Source organism: Amphibalanus amphitrite, unplaced genomic scaffold (assembly GCF_019059575.1).
Source record: "Amphibalanus amphitrite isolate SeventyFive unplaced genomic scaffold, NRLGWU_Aamphi_draft 000334F_arrow, whole genome shotgun sequence".
In the NCBI taxonomy this organism is placed as follows: domain Eukaryota; kingdom Metazoa; phylum Arthropoda; class Thecostraca; order Balanomorpha; family Balanidae; genus Amphibalanus; species Amphibalanus amphitrite.
In genome coordinates, this window is record NW_024881829.1 from 67242 (window position 1) to 82735 (window position 15494).

Genomic DNA, 15494 nt, shown 5'->3' on the forward strand with positions numbered 1-15494 from the left:
TTTGTCAGTACTAAGGCACCAGCGTCTGACAAGTGACAACGCATCAAATGGCCAACTTCTGACACTATCTACCAATAAGGTTACGGCAATAAAATTGCATTGCAAAATGCAAATAATATTGCACCATTTCCAAGCGCAGCTTGAAACCTAGTGCGACCAGCTAGTGTCATTTTCACAACCAAGTGCAACCAGTTAGTGTCTCGAGACACATTCCAACTGCATAGATACCGCAGTAACCCATTAGGGGCGAAAGGAAACACATGATTTGTGTACGACCAGCGTTCTGTCAGCGTACGACGCATAAAGCAAACTGCTAAAAAAACTGCGATCCCGAACAACACAACACAGAGCTCAGAAACGAATGGTTTACAAAAGTCTACGACTGACGACATCGAAACAGTACGTTCATCGGGACTAGTCACATGACACGCTCAACCCAGCTGGGTTATGGGTACTAATTGCGCTTCAAATTGACCTCTGGCTCTGACAGCCATTTATACGCTAGTTTGATGCATAAAACTGTACATTGAAACTCAAGCGGCAGCACATAGGTCTCCATCAAGGTGGTTAAATACAACAGAGCACCTCGCTAAAACGAGCGCGAGCCGCACTGTCACACTGACAGTTAACACTGAGCCGCGAGTCGTGACAGTCGCACTGCGTCATATGCACGCAGATGTCGCACTCACGGCACCGTTGCTGGCACTGCACTGCGGGTGGACACGCGCGGTGCAGTAGCTCCACGGTGTGCGTCTCACCGGAGGGATTACCAGTCTCCGACCGGACAGTCTAGGCGGGAAGTGCGGTGTCTTCAATCATGACCGCCGTCCCCGTCTCCGCGGAGTGCCGCACGGCGGCGACGCGGCGGCGTCGGATCTTGAGCTGGTGGACACTGGACTCCTGCCACAGCTGCCAGCTTCAGCCCTTCAGCATCGTGTCATCAGCAAACTCCAGCAGAGCCCCAATGCAACTGGGAAAATAAAATTTATGCTGTTAAGCCAAATTAACCAAAACATTTCCTTGCAGAGGATTCTCTTTGGCAGTTCAGCAAGATCTTCTGTGATATCCATGGCCGTGACCGTGACTTGTGAGGTGAATTATGAGATGAAAGTTACTAAGAAGCAGTTTTTTTTTTAGAAAACAGCTTCAATCCATGTTTGCCTGATTCCAATCTCAAGGCAACATCTCATAGTTTTGACAGCATGAAATTTCATATGAAACCATATTGAGGTTACAATTTCCATTATCTTGTCACAAACAGTGCACTTTAATATGGATAACTAACACCAAATCATCCAACCTTGTATCTTTATCTGGTAAAACTCAAGAAACCAATAAAGCAAACAATTTCTGAGTAAAACATTTAGGCATTTGACAAGCTTGACTACTGCCATGCAGCCTAATGCTCGTTGATTACAGACTAAATACCTACTTTTCAAATATAAATTTGGTAGTTCAATATATAATGAAATACCCAGCTCAATAGAGGCAATGATGATAATGACAGCATGTAAGCAAAGTAAAAATAAAATCAAATATTTCTTCTACAGAAAAAAGCACTTGTACCCACTCAACTTAATTTTCCTACATCACTTATTTGAATTATCAGTCATCACCAGACTTGTAAAAAAACTTTATAGATATTATGCCACAAAAAATAAACAAAGTACCTGAAATTGCACAATATAGGCACCAGCCACTGGAGCGGTATGGTGGGGTCTCGTAACTTGAACGTTCAGTCTGTAAGAGCATGCCTGACTTAACGGCTTTGAGGCATCACCTTTGCGGCAGCTCCTCCTATTCTTTTTTAACACAAACTTAAACTATCAAATTACCATGCAATGATGATGAGGTGGCTGGTTTCGGGCGCATGAAAAGTAGCAGCCCTTCTTTCATTCTATTTCCTTGTTTTCACATGCTGCACAAAACGTTTTTTCTTCCACGTTCCTTCTGTCATTATAAAAAATAATAGGTATCATAATTGCTTCACTTCTTCTTTATATTCCAAGTACCTATTGCTGCTGCAATTCATCACATCTCCCGTTAGTAAACCAAGGCCATCTATAGATAAACCATTGCCCTATGGCCGCTAAAGTAAATAAGTGGAATGCGCCAGAAATTGTCAAAATCGCGCCAAAATAGCAAACTAAGATGAGAAAAAATAACCGCACCCTTTATGTGCTTAACGTCACGTGTAGATTTCACGAACCTTGATCAAATCGCCCCAGGCGCCCTGTTTTCACCGTCGTCCAGGGACCAGTGAACCTCTTCGCAATTGTCTTTAGGTGTCTTGCAATTGTCGACAAACATGATTGTTTACAGGTTCTCAAGAACCTTACTTTTACTAAATCTAGCAGAAATATTGTCGTGGTAGAAAATTGCTAGCTTGAAATACATATTTGCTCTGGGTAAAGAAAAAACATCTTTTGAAAAATCTTGAAAAGGCTAGTTTTAATTTGAATAAAAAAATATCAACGTATTTGCCTAAATATATCAAGCAGAAAACAGCGCCGCCCCGTGATCCTCAGCTGTTGGTTGATAGCCTTGGGTGTTACCAGGGCGGTGTTACTTGGGTGATTCAACAGTTTTCAAATCTAGCTTTTGCATGTGAGTTGTGACCGATGTGCCTCCATCCAGCGGAATCCAGCTAGATTGCAAAGTGGTCGGTCGTACGGGTTGGACCGCGGCGGCATAACTCGGCTTCTATAAGTCCGATTGACAGAGATCCACCACGAGATCGACCACAAATTTGATGACCAATGAAGTGGTAAGTACGACATCTCACTCTTCGGCGTTTGGGTATGTAATTATGCGGTGGTGTCGTTTGTATACAAAAGTCGGTAGTGCCCCCCCCCCCCCTCTTAATTGAAGGTGTTCCGCCGCTACAGCAACAAACCCAATGTAAACGCGTCTTCTGTGTGCTGACCATCGCACGACCTCGGTCGTCGGCCAAATGCCAATCGGCATTGAAGTTTCCATATTCCCCCTATGATGTCTGCTTATGATGACAAGGTCACTTGAGTGACCTGACCTCAGGTGGCCTTCGAGGAAAAATCCGAGATATACAAGTTGTGAGGCCTCTGGAGGACACGGTCCTGTCCGTTTTATTTCCCTGTGAAAGCTCTTCTGGCATTAGGTTCATTGCGGATTTGTGACATTCACAGTTTAGCACCGTGCAGAAGCTTACGTATGACGTCATAGGTCAGTGACCTGACCTGACCTGAAAACGCGGCATGGGTGGAGCTTTTCCAGGAAAGTTGGTGGGGCAAAAAGTTGTCAAACCTACAATGTCCGATTGTTAAGTTAGATAAAATTCAACAATGAATCAATTCTTTTCATTACAGAGATAATATTTTGCATTACACAGACATTTCAAAGCTCCTCAATGCGAAAAACATAGGTTTGCTAAGCAGTAAAGTCCTGCAAATCGGCTTAAGTTGGTGGGGCAAAACGCTTATTGGTGGGGAAAAATGGCAAGTTGGTGGGGCAGGCGCCCCACTAAGTGAATAGGAAGCTCCACCCCTGAAACGCGGTTGATGTCACATGATCTGGCTTGAATCAAAAGTTAATATGATAAATTTTAACTTTCTATCACAAGCGTGCTTTAAGCTATCGCAAAAAAACTACGATGGTGGGCCCCTCCCCGCCCCTTTCCTCAGCCGGCGAGGGTTAACTTGTCAGCCTCGAATTCTCGCAAATACCTAATTGTGATTTTTGACCAATGACCATGAAAATACCGTATCATTAAACACGACCAGAAGTGGCATGGTAAAATTTCTGACAAAGGAAGCAAGATAAATATCGACTCAATCTCAAAACTTAAAAAAACTATGTGATCGAAAACGAAGCATTTATATGTGTGTAGAACGGCTGCTGACTAGTTGGACAAGATTCCAAATTTCAATTTGGCTAGATGGTCATGAAATACTCGTCGGTATAAACTATAGGTATACACTTCGATAACGATTTGCCCTTGCATTACGTCTATCCCATGGCCTCGCTTTTCATTCTCGCTTTTTTTTTTGTCCGGGATGAGGTCGCCGCTAAACGAGTTGTTTGTTTCCTTTTGTTGAGAACTGGAGTGCAAGCAGTCTTGACGATTGCAGATTATTGTAGGACTATGACATAATAGGTAGCGGAATGGGGGAAGGAAGGGTGCGCAGGTGTTTGATTTAGATCATAAAGCATCATTTCCGCCATCATGCAGGGTCACATCTTCCCCTTCCCTTCACTGCAGCATCTCTGCGCCCCACACACGGCGCCCTCACCCTAACGCCGGCCCCCGCCGACTGACCCACTCGCCGCGCCGGGTGCCGCGACCTGACCCAATGTCACTGCCGTAGCCTGCGCATTAGAATCGGGGCTGGAATCCGGGGGTTCGGCCTGCCGGCCGCCTCTGGAACAGGAGACTTTTGTAGACCTTGTGACAAGGTAGTTTGCATGCAGAGCACACCAATCACCTTCGGACTGTACGAAAGCCGGAGTACTGCACAAGGGTCTCACCAAAGATTGCAGGCGTGCCATATAAGCGGCCTACATCACTGCACAAGGAGACGCCCTGAATACTTCAGCTGGTTCTGTCCGACTTGCAAGCCCACTAGCCGTTTCATCGCCAACTAACGCTCGATCATGACCCTGACCGTGTCCAATGCAGCAACATTTGCGGCTACTAGCACTCCGTTTTCATGGTTACTGATGAGCAGGTTCGGGAGTGTCGGCTTGCGAACTGCGCTAGCAGACACACACACCTACCATCCAATAGGATCCAGAATATCGTTAAGTAGGAAAAATGATTGGACGGTAATCGTGGCGCTTTTGATCAGTGGCTGAATGACAGCGACATCTATAACTCAGACTGCAGAGCCTGAGTCTGAGTTAAGCTTACTAAAATCGCCCATGAAAAAATCGCCCTTCGCCCGCCCGCCGCGATGCGGGCGGTTCTTTTTTTTGCGTCGTTTTTGGTTAAGTTTATTTTCGGTTGGCGGCGGCCGGGCGCTTTTTTGCGGTTTTGCGTTTAGCGGCGTGCGGCAAGGCCTCGTCTAACATGTTAACTGGGGGGGGGGCCAAACCCCCGCAGTCATCGGCCTGGCCCCCCCCCCCCCAGTCAGGGCAAAAAGTCACTACTGGGGGAGCCGGCAATAGCCAAAAGGCAAACGAATTTTTAGTTCGAGGCGTCAGTGCACATAAAAGCAAATGTGTAAACGGAACATGGATGCAATGTGAACACTTTGATACCTACCCGATTACTTAGGCCTGGTATTATATAATACTGAACGAGGCCGGTGTAAATAAATTTTCAAGACCGAGGTCCTTACTGTATTTTTGAACGAGGCCGAAGGCCGAGTTCAAAAATCAGTAAGGACTGAGGTCTTGAAAATTTATCACCGGCCGAGTTTGGTATGTATTTTACTGTATGCCAACGATAAATTTATGTTCTGGACCGAAGCTCTTAGTTGACTCAGGAACGAGACCATCCCAAAATGTTGGCTAAAGTGCAAATTGGTAATGCATTTTTGACCGTGGTCAATTTGCTTACACCAGTTATTACCACACCCTTCCGGCTAATGTATTTGAATAGGCCAGGCATACAGTAATATATATTCCCGACCGGGGCTGGGAAAATGCGTTTTATTCACCGAGGTTTTTGTGCGGAGGACCGAGTGCCGGTAGGCACGAGGTCCGTAGCAAAAAACCGAGGTGAATAAAACCACAGTGTATATAAATACAGTGGCGGCAAATGCGCTTGGTCACGTGACCAAATCTGCACGTGCGGTTGTGGCGAGGGCACTTCCTGAAACTCTGGTGCCAACGGCCTCGCGGCGCCCATAGAGAATACATGGGGCCTTTTCTTCTAAGACCTATCGTGTCTAAACCAAGCCATTTAGTGCAAGGATACGACTGGTTTGATATTCAGTCGTCTTTTGGCTATAAGTCGGCATAAGAAACATATTTTTATCGGCAAAATTCGCTAAGTACCAGGTGGTTTTCCGATACCTTGCACACCTCCTAACCCCCGGCGGCCGACCGGAGGAGTCAGTTAGCGCTCCACTCACGACTTTTGGCGATAGCTCAAAACACTCTACAGCTAGAGGGCTGCTATTTGGCACACCTTATCTTTGCTTCCATACGCATCTTTGGAAACCAATTGCATTTCCGTATCAGGTCAGATCACTGACTTATGACGTCACACGTGAACCTCTGCAATAGTCCCAAAATACCGAAACTTCGCAATGCCCTCGGTGCCAGAGGAGCTGCCACAGCGAGATGATACGTACAGGACCTAGTATCCTCTAGAAGTCTCAAAACTTGTATATCTCAGATTTCTCCTAGAGGTCACATGAGGTCAGGCCGATCGCGTGACGTCACCATTACATGTCAATGGGAAAAATATGGAAACTGTAATTTTGACGCCGAGAATGATCTAAGCCTAGCTCAAGCATATGGAATCGCAATTTCATGCACTTCTTGCAATGTCCAATGCTTCGCCTTTGCATCTTTAACCTAGCGTGACGTCATTTATGACGTCACAAAGGTCACAAGTTTTTTCGTCAATAACTCCTGATAAAATTGAACTGGCATGTCGGAAAAGTCGCCAATGGACTCGGGGAGACCTACCGAATCGAATGATATACGATCTAATCTTCTCCGACCAACTTCGTGACCTGAGTGCCTCTGACCTGACTTTGACCCGATGTGAATACCTTAAGTTGACCCCAACCAAACAAAAGTGTATCATTTGACGCACCGGAGCATGACAAACATGATGGTACTAAAATCGCGACTCTGCGCCGTTTTTTGGCAAAGTTATTTCTCAAAACCCGAAATCGTATTTTGGCCCTCGGGGCACTTGACCTGACCCTCAGGGGCCACCAGTTGACCTGAGACTTTTAAACCGTGCATCAATCGCTGTGTCCCCGGTCCCGTAACGGCACACATGCTTGTTTTTCCCGCGAGGGCCGAGGCTAGAGCTCAATTAGGGCGAGGGAGTCGAACCCGCCCACTCTCGTGGCCGGGGCGTAGGTATGTAAAAAAAAAACTAATAAGTCTGGTGATGATTGATGCAAGATTCTTACAGATAGTGGTTGATGAAGGTAGGGTATAAGTTATTAAAGATCAGTGAAACAAATTTGCAGCCCTCAGTAGCCTTGAATTATGCATTAAAAATTATAGAAGAACAACTGTAAGCTGCAGGCTCAGCTCTTCAGTTTCTACATATGCCTGCAAACACAGTAAAATCAATGGAAGAGTTATAATAGTTTAATTGTATTTTATTGATGCTATTCAATTTTCAATGGTAACTATGTCACCGATGATTCAATATTATTTGCACGGTATCATTTACCACCGCAGTCTAAATATTTAGCATCTAAAATAATGCAGTAAAATAAGCTGCGCCACATCTGTCGACAAAATCTGGTGCCAACTCAAGGTCAAACGGAAAATGTGGTCACGTGACCAATGTCCGGCAGCTGAATAAAACTGCATTTTTGGACCCGCAACCACCTCCATTCAGGTGAAGCCGACAAGGCGCCATTTTACGTTGCCAAAAACCCGTGCTCTGAAAGGTCATCGAGTCAATACAATTGGAATTGCGTCTAAACGGATGATCGGATCGAGATGCTGGTGGTGCCGTTCGACGGGTAATGTTTTGAGGCAGGTGATGATGCATGTCACAGGTCATTCGGTGTCACGTGGCGCGTGCCACGTGCCGACAAAGTCAGGAAGGGCAAAAACCTTTAAGCGACATTCCAAATTAAACGGTGGGCGGCACAGGTGCCAAATTCACAGGTCACATGTCCCGGTGTTTGCCCATTAACATATGGTATGCTCGGCAGCAGGGGGTGCGGAATGCACGCGCCAGGGGCGAAAAGCATGTTTTGAGGAGGCATCCTCCGATTGCGGAAAACCTTGACCTAGGTACACCAAATTTGGCACACTGACACGACTGGACGAGCGCTTTAAGGCGCTGTGCAAATAGATGTGCTAGGGTACACGGTGTACGTGCTGTGCACGTGCAAACCTTTTGATGTTGCACTCTGTGTCACATATACGGGCAGAGCGGGTAGCGCTAGCAAGCTCAAAGTGCTAAATTTACACAGGCCACCCAGAATGTACAGGGTGGGGCAGAAAGATTTACCTGTTTGTTTTCAGTCCATTACTTAAAAAGTTATGAACGGATTTTGATAAAATTTTACATGCAGCTTCCCAACTGACTCATGTATCAACTTTAAGATCGTTTTTACATTTTGTAATAGTTGTTGGTGAGCTATGGCGAAGATGACTAAGTGAGCCCAAATTGCGGCGCTGAAGTAGACTGGCCACAGCTCCCGAAGCGTTGCCAAACAGCTCGGTGTTGCCGTAAAAACTGTTTGCAGTATAATTAAATGACTTAAAAAGACAGTGCTAGTGTCGTCGAAGTACATGCCAGGCAGAACAAGGGATTTCCTCTTCAAAAAGCCAGTTGATATCGTGCACAAGAAGGTGTTTCAATTCCTAGGCGAAGCATGCGCATTGCGCAAACTGCCAAGGGAACTCGTTGTTTAGCCCAGAACCGCCAAGAGAATCATAAACGACGGCTTAGGCTTTATGTCATACAGGATGCAACGTCGACACCTAATTTCGGCGGCATCCAAGGAAAACCGGCTACACAGGATCCCAAAGACATTAGAGGAGATCAGGAGCGCCGGTAACAAGGCATTCTGCTGGTCCAATGACAACATGTTCATGCCTGAGCCCCAGAGACACTCCCAAAGCGTCAACATTTTGGCAGATGGCCCATCCAGCATTGATCCTGCTATTCGCACCATTTTTTGTTGCTTGAAGCCTGCTGGTGTCATGGTTTGGGCTACCGTCGCATCCGACGGCTCAAAAGGAGCCTTGGTCTTCATCAATGAGGCTGTGAAAGTGAATTCAGAGGTGCAAGTCCATCTGCTGGAGGAACATGCTTTGTCTTGGGTCACTCAGTCGTTCTGAGACGGATACGTCTTCGTCCAGGACGGTGCGCCGCTGCAAACGGCCAACATCGCTCAACCGTGGTGGAAGACCCACATGCCTGGGTTCTGGGACAAAGACATTCGGCCATCATCAAGTCCAGACCTGAACCCGATGGACTTCGCAATCTGGGCCATCTTAGAGAGGAGGGTATGTGCAGTGCCACACAGCAGAATCGCCGCCCTGAAGCTGGCCCTCGAGACGGCACCGTCGAATCTTGGCGGGGACACAGTGCGGCGCTCGTGCCCCTCCGCAGAGGGACGTTTCGAAGCAGTGGTGAAGGCAAAGGTGACCATATTGAGTCATTATGCCGTCGCTGAGATGTGTACATGTTACTGCATATATGTGCCAGAAATCAATTTGATATCTTTGTTCGGGGCCGAAATATTTAAGAAAATCAAGAGGTAAATCTTTCTGCCCCACCCTGTATTCCCGCATAGTTATTGAGCATATCCATCTCCTGGTGGACCCCGAAGGTGCGCTCTGCACGTGCAAAAATTATCCGCGCCGGGCGGTGGGGATGCTTGGACATCCCATGTAGGTGTATGTAAATATCTCGAAAACGGCGTTGTGGAGCGCCGCCGTTTTTAGCACACCCTTTCATGCATCTTTTTCACACATGCTGCATGACTTTCAGACCCAGGTCACTCAAGGCTAGGTCACCAGGTTACGTCCAAGTGGCCTTACCTTAGGAAAAGTTATAATGCCCGTCATAGCTACACAGACTGAACAATCGGTCTAAAACGTTGGCAGCGATTACTAAGAGCACCATATATACGTTCCTGGAAAGCGACCGAATTTTTCTTATTCATTGCGTCCTATTATAACCGAAATGGGCATTAGTTTTAATCTGAAAATGTTTTTCCGGTTTTCAGAGACGATTTTCGATTTTTGGCCCCGAAATTCGGTTTTTGGCCCACCGTGTCCGATGTAATTGAGTAATCGACTCGCGGTAACTTTCATCGCCTTTCCTATGCCACAAGCTTTCGAATGATATCTGGTTTTGCATATTTACGTGCAAAAATAACGTCATAAATCTATGTTAAAGTAAGAAAATGTTGAAATTTTGTAAAAATTTGACATTTTTTTCGATTTCATTTCAAAATAGAGGAAAAACTAAAGACCCTATCCAAATTCTGAGCCCAGTTCCTTGAAGAGCATTCAATTTCCGTTCGGAAGGTACCTTTTTAGTGCATTTTATCGGATTCCTGTGGCGTCCAGATTGAGTTAACCTAAACACATATCCTATGTCATATCACATAGCATTAACCTGATAACGTATGTTAACGCCATAGGATCAACGAGGGGTCAACTGAGGTCATGTTGTTGACCCCTTGTGACCTCGGGTCACACGCAGGAACTTACTTTTGAGCAGTCCTGTCGCTCAGAATCTTGATCTGTACCTACCTCCATTTGTTAGAATGATTCTTCATGCACTGAACATATATTGTCATGGAAATGGCTGCGGGCCCGTTTTTCAAGTGACTCAATCTGGACGCCACAGTAAACCGATAAAATGCACTAAAATAGTACCTTCCGAACAGAAATTGAATGCTCTTCAAGGAACTGGGCTCAGAATTTGGATAGGGCCTTTAGTTTTTTTCTCTATTTTGAAATGAAATCGAAAAAAATGTCAAATTTTTACAAAATTTCAATATTTTCTTACTTTAACATAGATTTATGACGTTATTTTTACACGCAAATATGCAAAACCGGATATCATTCGAAAGCTTGTGGCATAGGAAGGGCGATGAAAGTTACCGCGAGTCGATTACTCAATTACACCGGACACAGTGGGCCAAAAACCGAATTTCGGGGCCAAAAATCAAAAATCGTCTCTGAAAACCGGAAAAGCATTTTCAGATCAAAACAAATGCCCATTTCGGTTATAATGGGACCCAATGAGTCCAAAAAAATCGGTCGTTACTCAGGAACAAAATGACTGTTGCATAGTGTTATAGGTAAGTCAATGGGAGACAATTGAACTGCGCTTCATTTACCAACATAAAAATGAAAAAAAATGACAAAAAAGATTAATTGTAGGTAGCGCAAAAGGCAAAAGCTCTTGCAGTCAACACAAAAAAGTACAATTATAAAGCATTATCGGCGCCTGTAGTGATACTGTACCGCAACAACCATTATCTTCATCTTTCACCCATAGATGGCAGTAGCAGAGCGCCTGCATCTATGCTGTGCCGCAGTGCTTTTACAATACGAACTGAGCATTGAGCAAGCGCGGTGTAATAGGTACGATTATGTGGTGGCGTGGACCGGTGACCGCGGCCAAGAAATGGTTCTAACTTGACTGAGTAGCGGTAAATCAGCATCTGATATTAAGTTATTATTACGAGACCATGCATTTGGCCGGAATCGCGATTCGGCGTACATCGGCGCGCACTAGCTGCGCGTTTGCTGTCTTTTCGTGGATTCAACTCAAGCGTTCAAACATGTGATATGATGCTGGTCACATGCAATATGGTGGGTGTCAAGGTCACGTGAAAATTAGGTCAAGGTCACTGACCTTTAATGACCTTGTTCACCTTTTCGAGTTTTACATGTTTCTAGGACAGTTTTTGGAGCTGATTTCGAAATTAGCATTCAGTTTAACATTTAAGAAGTTATAGTTTCATTGCCTTTGTAACATGTTACGACGCCATCAGTGGTGGTTGACACCTACTATGGATAAGCGGCAGGACACCTACTGGTTGACCTGACCTGACCTGACCCGACCTGGCCTAAATGCATGAAAACATCAGCTGTGATCAAAACAAACATGACATTCCTGATAAATGACCCGTAGAACTCGCAACAACCTCAATTTACGAAGTTGAACTAAACATATCAAAAGTGTTTTCAGCGCTCTTGCATGTATCTACCAAAGATTACTGCCAAAATGTTGTGGATGGCTGTCATGACCTGAAATAACCCCAGGACATAAGTAGAGGTCACAGGTGCAATTTCCCGATTAAATATGTCACGTTTCCCTGCTACCCGTGTCCCGTTATTTGAGTGCATTGTTAAGTATGTTAATATGAGTTTGTGCAACAGAAGCGCAGTTCAATTGTCTCCCATTGACTTACCGTCACCTATAATAGAAAGGTTGCAAATTCAACAGAACCCTAGGTCAGTGACAGTGAACTACCGAGGTAGAGGTACTTTACGTATATATGGTGCTCTTAGTAATCGCTGCCAACGTTTTAGACCGATTGTTCAGTCTGTGTAGCTAAAGCTATGACGGGCATTATAACTTTTCCTAAGGTAAGGCCACTTGGACGTAACCTGGTGACCTAACGTTGAGTGACCTGGGTCTGAAAGTTATGCAGCATATGTGAAAAAGATGCATGAAAGGGTGTGCTAAAAACAGCGGCGCTCCACAACGCCGTTTTCGAGATATTTACATAAACCTACATGGGGTGTCCAAGCATCCCCACCACCCGTCTACTTTTAGGGAAACGGGGTGGATGAATTGACAACCGAATACCGATGGTTAGAATTGATCCCGTCGTCGAGCGATGGTTGATTGACAGACAAACAACACATGTTGTAGTGGGCGGATAAGCATCAGGGATAATGCCTGAACGTAGGCAAGCATAATTGGTCTGCCATATTGTTTAGGAATATAAAATCGTAACGGAGGTCCTTGAGGATATGATCTCTACCTACATAATTGCTGTTAAGCCCTCGGTCCCGGGCAACTCCGGGGAGCTGCAGTATCTATCCGGTGGCCACCTCGTCGACTCGCAGGTCCTGTGGGCTTCCGTTATGCTTCATTGCTTCGCCCAGAGGTACGGGTAGAGCAGTAGGATGTGGGGTAAGGTGTCTGTACGCCTCTTCATTGTAGGTACGACGTATACAGCGCCCAGTCCCGCCGAAGATCGATAATCGACCTTGACATATTCTTAACTGGCGGATCCAGGAAGCCTTTATACCGTGCAGGAAGCGGTCTTGAGCACATCGGGGGGCATATACCCTAGAAAAGGTTTCTGTGAATTAAAAAAAAACATCGGATTTTCATTCCTTGTGCACTACTGTGCAGTTCGATCAATAAACTTTTCCTCAGAAAAGTTGTGAAGTTTTCGTTTTATTCTCGTAAAACGATTTCGGACGCTGCCCCGGATGTGGGCCTGTGGGGGATAACATTTGTCCTCTTGGACCCGCCAGCGGGTTGCCCCACCCTGAACTTAACTAAAAACGTCTTAAAATCCCACCAGAGAGCCGAATCCGATAACTCATCTCTGTCTGCCCGTCTATTACTGCGCACCGTACGGCGCCCTGCCCCGTCGGAGCTCTGAACCGACCGTGATATTTTTGGTTTTCCCCCATCCCAAGCTCCATTAGAAACGTTCTCTCTCCCCATCCAATTGCTCATGATGTCATTTCAAATTCAATATACCTCATCTCTGTCTGCCGCCCATTCATTGCACACCTTACGGCGCCCGGCCCCGCCAGAAGGATCCTAGCGCGCTGAGTGGTTGCCTCCAGCCGCGTCATCGCGAGGCCCCGCGAGGCCCGCAAATGACTACATTGCGTGAATAGCCGTGTCGCCCCCCTGACTGAGTCAGTATACTTGATACAATTTGACAGCAATCTAGGCGAAAAGCATGTGAACTATGCATCATGCCTTGAAAGTGCGTTAATATTAACCTGACAATAAAATTAATGTCAAAATCGGACTCAGCGCATAAAATAACCCCCTTACGTACCAAAATAACTTTGTCTTACGCAATCCACGATTTAATAGACATTTTGGGGGCCATCCGTCCCATAGTGCGTCGGAGCCGCTGCCGCGTCAAACGCCGAGCCGCCAGCTGATTAGCCGGCTGAATGAACCGCCGCCCGGGGCGACCGGGTCAGCGGGCGCTGACCTCGCCCGTGCCAGACGGCCAGTCTGGAATTGGTCGCGGGCGTGGCGGACGGTGGTACTGAGTGCTCCAAAAACTGTCGTCGTTCGCAACTATAACTACGCCTACATTCATACGACTACTAGTGGCGTCTTGTCTCCTCAGAGATCGGATGCCGCAGTGAATAAAGTATAACAGAGGGCGAACGGACGTAGAGCTACCCAGGTAAGCCCGGCATCACATTGGCATCACCAATTTTATTTTTCTATACCCTTAAAGGGCTCATCAGGGTTTCAAAAATTTAAAGGGATCGGCTTGATTTTGCTATTGCTGGATTTTCCTAGTTGCACTGATTCTAATGATGTCAGTGGGGGAAACTGTGGTCAAATCTTCCATTTTTGGAAGCCTTTCATTTTTGGAAAGACCTTCCATAAAGGGGTATGCATTTTCCAAAAATGGAAGGCTTTCAAAATTGGAAGGCCTTATCTCAGTGTTCCAAACTGTGATTTCCATCCTTTGATTTAAGCTACGGCCTTTTTAAATGTGTTAGGTACATCAACAGTTGATTTTGCCATTTATGATCATTGATATAAGGAGAAGCAGCAGTGCTAGTGTTGGTAATACAGGCATGCTATGTCAATGTACATAGTGATATAATAGCATGGTGTCCTGGTGCACTGCTCTCTTTTTCTACTTCTAGAGGACACATAATAATTCAGAAGAGAAAAAAGCTGGTCAATAACCAACCAGGAGGAACACAGCTATAGTCTTGGCAAAGGATGGTTTAAAATAAACTTACTACCTACGTCTCATATAAATTGAAGATCCTTGCTCCTTCGATAGAAAGTAGCACGAAAAACGGCGCACCAACGCCTAATTTAATTCGTCTCATATTCCGGGAAAACATTGAAAAATGACGAGACCTCCACCCAAATGTTTGGCAAAAGCCCTAAAAATTTGAAATCAACCACGCAATATGCTAATAAATGCAGAAAACAGCAACAAATACATGTTTTACTCGCCACTACCCTCCCGGGACCTTCGCCCTCGCTCCCGACAATTCCGCACTATAAACAAAGTCGGCGATATGAAACTAGCATGGCCCATCACTAAAGTACAGTCCACAGCAGAAGTAATGTGGGGTTTCAGTTATGGGTATGTTCTGCTTCTGAAGCTTAGGAACGATTAGCCAGACTACAATGAAACTTTGAATGTAGCTTATATGTATCGTTATATGATCACTCCGCATTAAACAGTCGCCAGTCAAAGCCAACCGTTGAGATTGGTAAAACCCTACATTACTTTAGCGGTGGGCTGTACTTTTAAGAATCGTTACTTTTCGTTTTTGATGCTTTTTGCTCACCAATTGTTTGATAAGGTCTTATACAGGGCTGCGGAGTCGATGGATTTTAGGGTGACTCCGACTCCGACTCCGACTCCGGCTTCAAAAGTCGACTCCGACTCCGACTCCAACTCCGACTCCGGGCGGTTCCATTAAAATACATATCATGATATTGAAGTTCATAATGGAGATATTTTTATCTTGACTGAAACGATCTCTTGTGTGTTCCAAGGCTTTGCGTTGCAAATATGCATTAAAAACATGCAGAATTAAAAAGCAGGTTACGGTGAATTCACCAACTTCTGCTTCTTTCGCTCAAA